General features: G+C 34.9%; 1 pseudogene; it reads right to left on the bottom strand.

Moving 5' to 3' along the window:
• Nucleotides 1-7,286: 7,286 nt before the first annotated feature.
• On the bottom strand, nucleotides 7,287-7,644 carry LOC112826316 (ATP synthase F(0) complex subunit g, mitochondrial pseudogene; annotated as a pseudogene).
• Nucleotides 7,645-8,302: the final 658 nt, after the last annotated feature.

Here is an 8,302-nt window from a genome sequence, read left to right as displayed (position 1 = left end):
TAACATTATACTGGGGATTCTGAGCAGGGAAATTAGGCAAGAAAAGGAAATAAAAGTCATATAGAACAGAAAGGAAGACAGATTAGAAAGACATAAATTTATCTCTATTCATAGGTATATGGTGTTACATATTTTAAAAACCCAAGAAACCCACCAAAAAACTATTAGAATAAACAAGTTTAGTAAGTTTTCAGCATACAAAATCAATACACAAAAATCAATTGTATTTCTATAGTTTCCAGCAATTAATAATTCAAAACTGAAATTATAGAAACAATTTGTGTCAATACCATCAAAAAGAATAAAATATTCAGGAAGAAAGTACTTGCAAAATATAAACATCAAATTTAGCACTTCTATCCATAAAATATAAAGAGCATTTACAACTCAACACTAGGAAAAACCACCTGATATTTAATAAAAAAATGGATAATTGATTTGAATGAACACTTCACCAAAGGAAGCATACAAATGGCAAATTTGTCATTAAGGAAACATCACTAATCATTAGGGTAGTGCAATTTAAAACCACAATGAAAAACCACTAGATACCCACTAAAATAGATAAAATTTATTTTTTATTTTTTTCACCCCCCAAATGGCCTTTATTTTTTAAATTTAAATTCAATTAATTAACATATAGTGTATTATTAGTTTCAGAGGTAGAGTTCAGTGATTCATCAGTCTTATATAACACCCAGTGCTCATTACATCACATGCCCTCCTTAATGTCCATCACCTAGTTACCCCATCCCCCCCTTCAACCCCCTCCCCTCCAGAAACCCTCCGTTTGTTTCCTATGACTAAGAGTCTCTTATATGGGGTAACCAGGTGATGGGTATTACACTACATCAAAAACGATATGTTGGCTAACTGAACATAATTTAAAAAAGAAAAAAAAAAGAACAAATGGCGATACACAACTTTGGAGATGAAAATTATACCAAAAAAAAAAAAAAAAGAGTTTCTTATGGTTTGTCTCTCTCTCTGATTTTGTCTTGTTTTATAAAATAGCTAAAATTTAAATGAATGCAATGCCAAGTGTTGGCTAGGACATGGAGCAACTTAAACTCACATACATTGCTCATAGGAAAACAAATGGTACAAAGAGTTTAGAAAACAATTTGGCCATTTATTATAAAGTTGAACATACAATTACCATATGTAATTACCATACATTCCAGCAATCCCCATCCTAGATATTTATCCAAGCAAAAATAAAAACATATGTTGGCATAAAGATAGCCTGGTTTTCTATCGTTTGGCTAATAGATAAACAAATTGTGGCATATCTATCAATGGAATACTATTCAGCAATTCAAAGAACAAACAACATGGATTAAGCTTAAAATCCATTATGCCAAATGAAAGAAGCCAGATTAAAAAAAATTACCCATTGTTTGATTCCATTTGCATGAAACAATAGAAAGGGTAAAACTATAGTGACAGAGTAGAGCTCAGCAGTCAGAAGCTAAAAGTAGAGGGAAAGCGTTAACCACAGAGGGATATGTGGGAAATATGGGGGAAATAAAAATGTTTTATATCATGATTTCAGTGGTAATTATACAAATGTATATATTTATGAAAACTTAATTAACTGCACCTTAAAATGGGTGAATTTAATTTTACTAAATTATACTTCAATAAAGATGCTTTGTTAAATGAAAATAAGCATATTATCTTAGAGGCATATCTTACATATAAATCAAAGAAAAACATTAATTCAAGGCTAGAAATGATATTTAAGTCTTGGTGTGGAATAATCTTAGTAATGGGTGATGTATAAAATTTATTTCCACCAGACTGTAATGTCCATGTCTGATTAACTATCAAATAATTTTATATTTATTTTTTCAAACTAAAATTACTTGATTTGTTCCCCAATGTATCATCAAATAATATATGCACCCCTTCCTTTCTTCACAAAATAAATTAGTAAGAATTTAAAAAGAAATTGAGACCAGTGTTTATTTGCTCTTCATTCCTAGAAATCAGTGGAAGACATAAAAAATTAGAAATCTCAAATTCAATATGAACTCTAATATTTCCTTTGTGAATGTCATAATATATTCTTACTTTTACTTGTCCTTTAGAAAAGTATGTTGAAATTCCCTTTATAGAGGAATTGGTCTCTCTTTTTTTGTATTTATATTTTTCTGGTTTTATTGAGGTATAATTGACATACAACATTGTATTAGTTTAAGGCATGCAATATAATGATTTGATATATGTATATATCGTGAAATGATAGCCACAATAAGTTTCAGTTTACATCCATCAGCTCACGTGGTTACATTTTTTGTGTGTGTGATTAGAACTTTTAAGATTTACTCTCGTAGCAACTTTCAAATATACACTACAGTATTGTTAACTATAGTCACCATGCTGTGCATTAGATTCCCAGAACTTATTTATCTTAAAACTGGAAATTTGAATTGGAATTGGTCTCTTTAAGCATTATTCACTTTTCAACTCTCTTCATTTTTATTTATTTATTTTTTTTTTTAAAGATTTTATTTATTTATTTGACAGAGAGAGAGAGCACGCACAAGTAGGCAGAACAGCAGGCAGAGGGAGAGGAAGAAGCAGGCTCTCCGCTGAGCAGGGAGCCCAATGCGGGGCTCGATCCCAGGACCCTGGGATCATGACCTGAGCCAAAGGCAGGCGCTTAACCGCCTGAGCCACCCAGGCGCCCTCTCTTCATTTTTATAAATACTTATCATCTCCAAGTATGCACATAAACACACCATGTACGCATTCAATTAAAAGTCTATATTTATCTTCGGAAGGAAATTTCATAGGTTTGAACCATTGATTTTGAAGTCTGAAGAATTACCTGGAAGCCTGAAATAATTTCAAAACAGAATTGTTAAGGTTTCAAGAAACATCTCAACTGAATACCCTGCAAATAAAATGTGTTTTTCTGTTAATTAACAACTTAATAAATAACCTATGATCTTTTCTCAAGTGAAAACTTATTGTTCCAGGAATTTCACCTCCACCTAGTCAAAAGAATGCAAGAAGCATTTTTCCTTTTCTAGGTAATTAATTGCTCTCAAGATACAGTGGTCCCATATTTTCAATGTTTGGGTATAAAAGCAGCTGATAATTGGTGTGTGAATATTCTGAGTAGATGAGATTTAAGCAGGTTACCAAGTAGGTGAAACAGGCATCATGTATGATTTAAGGACCCCTAAGTTTTATGTTCTCCATGGCTGAAAATATCTCCATTCTAAAAATTTCACTACAGTGTCAATACAGCCGATCTTAACAAATAATCATTTACCATTACTTTTTTTGGAAAATTGAAGTCACCTTTGAAATTCATTCTCAAAATAAAATTGTATCTGTATATAGTGTGAAAAACAAGCTATAGAATGAAGGAATTCGGGAGTAATAAACTCATGACCCAAACTTTTGCATTTTGGCGTCTTTCCTAATTAGTCTATTGATCTATTTCTCAATAATGATACTTCCTAACATTTATCTCCATGCTTCCTTCAAAAGCTTCCCTTCTCTAGCTTAAAAAGTCCACAGCATTTAAAACTTAGTCCAACTCTTCTTTTATAAAACCATCTCCTCCTAGAGTATTCAGTATTTCCTATGTTCTTTCTCAGTCTCTAAACATAACTTTTGTCTCCTCTCCTACTTGTTTCCTAATCCTTTTGCTGCTGAAAAATAGGCATTGCTCAAAGTTTTTCCACAGCTTTCTTTCCCTCTCTCAATCGTCTGTCTAGTCTAGCCTGGCCATCTCGACCTTGTGACTCTTATATAATGCGAATGGCTAAAAAATGTATAGTTCCCAACATAACTACTCTTTCCAATTATATTGGGATACTCCCAACCACCTGTAGGACATTAATATCGATCCCCAAATACCACAGGTATTTCTGATTCTTAACACGCAAAAAAATCAATTAGTAATTTCTCTTTCTCATGCCAGTCCCTGGTCCTAACTTTCTCTTTTCTTCAATAATACCAAAATTTTTGTCAATATCCACACTCAGAATCATATTCTTTTCTTTCTTCCTCCCAATCTGTCACTAAGTCCCACAGAAATCTTGTTGACATTGCACCTTTCTCTATTTCTAGTATTAACTTTCTCTTTTAGGTTCTTACCTGAGCTACGATATTAACTCTCTGGTTTATTTTTCCACATTCATTTTTTTTATTATGTTATGTTAATCACCATACATTACATCATTAGTTTTTGATGTAGTGTTCCCCGATTCATTGTTCGCGTGTAACACCCAGTGCTCCAATCAATACGTGCCCTCTCCAATACCCATCACCAGGCTAACCCATCCCCCCATCCCCTCCCCTCTAGAACCCTCAGTTTGTTTTTCAGAGTCCATCATCTCTCATGGTTCGTCTCCCCCTCCGGTTCCCCCCCCTTTATTCTTCCCCTCCTGCTATCTTCTTCTTTTTTCAGCTTCTCTCTACATTTTAATAAAAACAGTACATGAAAACAAGATTAAATCTCTACTTGTGATATCTACCTTATCAAAAAATTTAAATGACTTCCCTTTTTAATGAATAAAGTACAAATTCTTATGGGACACTTGGGGATATTCAGATGGGTTCTAATCTATGTTGTTACCTCCTCTCTCTCTACCGCCCCACCTTCATTAAAACCAACCTGGCTTGCTAATGAATCTTTGGGCATATGTTCTATCTTCCAATCCCCCCATTTCATTGCAAATATGGATTTCTTTTATCCAGAATAATTTCTCCCATTTCCTCTAGTCGAAATCCTACCCATCTCTGAGGATTCACTTTAAATGTGATTTTCTTCATGGACTTTCCTTTATTCTCTAACCAAAAAGGATCTTTCTCAACATAAACAACACATTTTTCACAGACATTTACATCAGTGCTTTCGGCCTGGAGTATTTCTGTACCTTATCTTTACCATGAACTTATATATAACCTTTTGAAGGGGAATACTGGGTCTTATTTGTGCATCCCCTATAATTATGGTTACAATATATATGGTCAATAAATAAACTCTTTAGATAAAGTATGAAGGGAAGGAGAGGCCAGAAATATCTGTGAAAATTGGCAATCAACACAAATGACAAGAATTACTGATATAATAGCAATAGATCATATTATCTAATACGTTGCTGGCACCATTAAACACATTGTAACATAATTTTGAAATGACTGACTATGGTAGACTAGATGGTGTCCTATCTTTCTTGTGGGCCTAATATTAGTTTATGAAATGCCAGCAGTACCATTTGGTAAACAAAGAGAAAAATACACATAACATTAGGTTCTCCCTTCCTTTCAAATTCGTCAACAGAAAACTCCCATTAAGTGCATTTTGTGGACAATTCACAAGCACAGAACGTTAATTTCTAGGTCCTAAATGAACCAACCAGAAAAATTTACCCAGACCATGATAAGAATTCCAGGTTGCTCCTTATTCTAGTTTTACTCATAGAAATGCTGAGAGGGAAAAAAAGGCACAAGACCAGACTGAGTCCATAGAATAGGAGAACTATAATGCCTCACGGGAAGCAATAGAGCAAGTTAGTTAAATTTAAGTGCTCTGAAGTTGGACTGGCTGGTTTTGAATCTGTAATTCAATATTACCTGGCTTCATGACCCTCGTCAAGTTAGTTAGTTTTTCCAAGCCTCAATTCTGTAAAATAGGGTATAACATAACTCATGGAGATGATGGGAAATTAAATGAGTTGATGAGAAAATTAAATGTTTTAAGGGCTTAGCATACTGCCAAGCATATAATATGTCTTCAGAATTCTTCCCTATTATTTTTGCTATTTTCTTTCCTTCTTGTTCTAATTTAACTTTTTTACTTTTTATAATTGCCAACATAATCCATATTGTAAAAAAAATTTTAAAGGTGTGAAAAATAAGAAAAGAAACATCTCTGAAATTTTAACCAATCTTGAGAAAATCATGTTAAAATTTTGGTGTTTATCATTTTCTTTTGTATTTTGTGCCTTTAAAAAAGAAATCTAAGTATCTTTGATAACAAAGCTTAACTCATCCTACAGTCCAGATGTTCAGGGGAAACGTAAACTTACTTATGTTATATGGTGAGTCTGGTCTTCTTCTCCTATCTCCAACAACTGACTTGCAGGAGTAAAACAACTAATGATGTCCAATCTGATGTACAGCTTAGTCTCATTCCATAATTTAAACAGGTTTGCCTTCAGGTTTGGTGATTTTGAGCATCTCTTCGTACATTTGTTCTGTGCTCAGACTCTGCTAGGGAAAAATAATGCTCATTTAGTCAGTCATATTTCTCAGTCTTAGGTTCTCCAAACCCAGCTTATATCCAAGATAGTACTTGGTTACAAGGATGGGGAGGTAGAAAGGTATGACTTTTGTAGCTTCATGGTGTAGAGAAGAGTTAAGGTTATCCAGTTTCTATCTCCTCTGGCTTCCTGTCATGTCACGTGTTCCTTGTCCAGTCAGATGCTGCTTCCTCTGCTGGGATTTGTGGGTAACATCTGTGGCTGGGGAGATTGTAATCAATTCCTAGAACTTGGATAATTCTCGGAGATCATTAGTATCAATTTCAGTGTCTCAGTAACCCCATTCTCTTAGGTTTTAAAAGCTACATACTTATATTATTTTGTAGATGTTGCCATTTGTTTTATTTCTAACTGTTGCCGGTTTGAATATAGAAAAGGTAATGGTGTTTTTTAAATACTGATTTAAAATCTAAGTAAATTCTATTAATATTTATAACAGCTTTATTTTTAGTTGTTTATCTTGGCTTTCCCCAAGATTGGTGGTATAGCTTTTATTGAGGTGAGTATCCAACGGACAGGTCTCCTGCTGCGTTTTGTATTCCAGAGCAGAACACGGAGATCTAGCAGAGCTGGACCTAAGATTCTGAGAGGGGGAATCCAGACCTTGAGCTGTAACTGCATGCTTCAAAAAACCACAAGATTCTCTAAGGGTGGGAGAACACCACAGTTCAAGCATTCTCATTCATTGTAGTTGACAATGAAGCACAGACCCTGGGGCCACCACCTCAGATCCATAGAATTCTCTCGAAATGCAGGCTTTCAAGGAATGAGTTTTAGTTTAATTCTCACCTCTCCCATAATCTTTTTCTTTTTCTTTTTTTTTTAGTCTAAGCAAAAGACATGCCCTTAGAGCTTTATTAATATATTAAAGGAAGACAACCCATCTTATTATCAAGAGAAACTGTAATCCATGTGGCGTCTGATAGAGAAAACATTGATTTTGATACATTATCTTCTTTCATTCAAATACCAGTCTGATCACACATGGTCCAAGAATACTCAAATAATAAGCCACATATAAACAGACGTTAAAGATTGGTCTTCAAACATTATAGCCAATGATGCCACGCTCGCGTATGATCTCACCGACATAAAACCACATCCATACCTCGGTGGCCACCAAACCATTCAGCAGAGTTTCCTTAACTGTGAGCTGTTTGAAGCTACCAGTTTGAGCACTCTTGACTATTTTTTTCAAGCTCTGAACAGCTGTAGGGATCTCAGCAGGGTTTGGAGGAACCAGCTCAACCTTGGCATAGTGCCAAAATGTGGCCAGTCCAGGATTTCAGTAAGTCACAGCAGCGTTCACCAGCACGGGGGCCTTCTCTGTGAGGTTACGGACAAACTGGGCCATGGTTCCAAGCTGGAAGGTCTCCCATAATCTTCTAAAATAAAAGCTTGTGCTCTCTCCTTTTAAACATTTTTGTCTCTTATTTTCTTGCTTTGCCTAATTGCACTGACTAGCATCTGAAAGAAAATATGAAAAATAATGTTAATAGGACAATCATTTTTCCTAACAATGTTCCATCACTGAACACTTAAGAATCATATACATGGGGCGCCTGCGTGGCTCAGTTGGTTAGGCGACTGCCTTCGGCTCAGGTCATGATCCTGGAGTCCCGGGATCGAGTCCCACATCGGGCTCCCTCCTCGGCGGGGAGTCTTCTTCTCCCTCTGACCCTCCCCCCTCTCATGTGCTCTCTCTCTCTCATTCTCTCTCTCAGATAAATAAATAAAATCTTAAAAAAAAGAATCATATATATGAATATAATTGCTCTCCCTGTATATGTATATATATATATGCATGTATGTATGAATCATCTGCATATTTTCACAAAATCTGAATTTATCTGATTGTTTTATCTTGGTGTTATTTAACTTTACCATTACCTCTCCCTCCTCCTCTTCTTTCTTCTTTCTTCTTTCTCCTCCTCCCCCTCCCCCTTCTTCTTCTTCTTCTTCTTTCTTCTTCTTCTTCTTCTTCTTCTTCTTCTTCTTCTTCTTCTTCTTCT

This window comes from Callorhinus ursinus, unplaced genomic scaffold (genome assembly GCF_003265705.2).
Source record: "Callorhinus ursinus isolate GAN/ISIS: 27379988/994484 unplaced genomic scaffold, GSC_fseal_2.0 scaffold7, whole genome shotgun sequence".
NCBI classification, from domain to species: domain Eukaryota; kingdom Metazoa; phylum Chordata; class Mammalia; order Carnivora; family Otariidae; genus Callorhinus; species Callorhinus ursinus.
The sequence above is the reverse complement of the archived record's forward strand: the minus strand, read 5'-3'. Positions and strand labels throughout refer to the sequence as shown.